We start from the raw sequence: 2080 nt of genomic DNA, 5'->3' as shown, positions 1-2080 counted from the left end.
AGCGAAGGTGGCTGCCCACCTCATTTGTACACATGCAAAGAATGTGATCATTCTTGGCACTGGTGTCCTTAGTCATCCTGGTTGGTATATTTACATCCTTGGGGAGCTGGGTCAGTGAGCAAGCGCTTCTCAAGGTGCCCATATGATCTGTTTACTGAGAGTGCCAGCCCAAGGATCTGACTTGCCACCCACAGTGAACGCACCTCTGAGGCAAAGGGGAAGGCTTCTTTCTAACTGGGAGACCAGCAGGTCTTCTGCAGACATCACTCCCCTGCAGCACTCTGATCCGAGGCCTTTCATATTCCAAAGAGCAGCATTAAGATTCCCATCTGTCACCCCGTCAGACTCACATGTGCGAATTCTCTTTTCAGAGCAAGACAGCCAATGCAGTAAGCTGGGTAAAGGGGCAGTCTCACTCTGAGGAGACTCAGCCAGGAGTGTAGGGACAGGGAGTGAAATGTGCAGCTTCCAGCTGCCACCCAAGCCTCCTTAGTGCAGTGGCATGAGAGCAAAGAGATAGTCCTTTGTGACTCTTTGACCTCCTTCCTGGCCTTGGTGGAATTAACACTGCTCAGTGCTAGTCTCTTGTGAATATATGGAAAAGATAGCTCAGAAAAGAATAGAGTTAAATAAGAGCAGGACAGAGTAAGGTGGCTTCATGGTGTTGCATTTGTGTGTCTCAGAGCCCATCCTGGCTCACAGTAACCCTCTGTGACAGAGAAGAACTGTTCCACAGATTTTTCTAGGCAGAATTTTAAGGAAATGTACCTAGCAGCACAGTGGTTGCATGTGCGGCTGTAACAGAGAGACTGGCAGTTTGAACTCACTGATCCCCATCGAGAGAGTGAAGACGTGACTGCCTGCTCCCATGAAGACTCCTATCCTGTTGTTGTCTGTCCATTTGTGGTGCTGTGGTGAGTTGTGTGTTACTGTGATGCTGGAAGCCACGTGACTGGTATTTCAAATGCCAGCAGGGTTACCTCAAGTGAAGAGGTGTCAGGGAAATTTCCAGGCTATGAACAGAATACAAAGACGGTTTCCACTGCCCACTTCAGAGGAAGTAGCCGCTGAAAACCCTTACACTATAGCACAGTGTGCCTTTCCTTCCCGTCACAGGGAGTCAGAATCGCCTCAATGGCACATAACAACCAACAACACCTTTGAGGAGGGAAATCTCCTTCAGTAGGGCTGGGTGAGTTTAAACTGGGTGGCTTCTTGGTTAGCACTTGAGCTCTGAATCATCTCACCACCAGGGCTACCATCTTCATGATGCAGGCAAATAAAACCATCTTGGTCCTGCTCGGTATTGCCAGCGTCAGCATGCTCTTTCTCCCATAAGCACATGTCTGGTGGTTGGACCACAGCAAACCCGGTTGACACTATTTCCTCATCACCCCGTGTGTGTCAGAGTGGAAGTGAACCATGAAGTTTTCTTTGATTAAAAACATTTTTATTGTGATTTGGGTGAAGGTTTAAGAGCAGCTCAGCTGTCCATTGAGCAACGCATACACATTTTGTTTCATGTCATTGATAGCAATTCCCACAATGTACCATCACTTCCCCCACATCTTCTTGTTTCTTGTCTCCAAGCTTCCTTCATTCTCAACTTTTTGAACTTCGTTCTTGGGGGAATGCTGTCTTTTGATCTCATGTGATCTATGATTCTACGGTATTTGTATGTCTCTAATGTCATTGTTCCCATTATAGACCTGTCTATTGTTTGGTTGAACATCGAGCCATGATGAGTTCAGTTCCAGACCTGCAGGGTAACTAAGCACCATAGTCTTGCAATTTCACCAGCCTTTATCCAAACAGTAAGCTTGGTGTTTTATCATGTGTGGGAAGCCGTAGCTCTCGCGAGATGTGGAAAGCCACAGCTCTCGTGAAGTGGGTAGCCGCAGCTCTCGCCGTCATTACTAGATGGCGCCGGGCAGTCAGGGCGGTGGTCCAACTAAGTGATAAACAACCACTTAGCGCATGCGCGATGCTGAGATGACGTAGTCATAACTCCACCCTGGAGTATGCAAACGAAGGTTCTGGCGAACTCACCAATCAATGCATGAGGTTTTGGCAAATGCAC

The sequence above is a fragment of the Tenrec ecaudatus genome (genome assembly GCF_050624435.1).
Source record: "Tenrec ecaudatus isolate mTenEca1 chromosome 4 unlocalized genomic scaffold, mTenEca1.hap1 SUPER_4_unloc_13, whole genome shotgun sequence".
NCBI classification, from domain to species: Eukaryota; Metazoa; Chordata; class Mammalia; order Afrosoricida; family Tenrecidae; genus Tenrec; species Tenrec ecaudatus.
The sequence above is the reverse complement of the archived record's forward strand: the minus strand, read 5'-3'. Positions refer to the sequence as shown.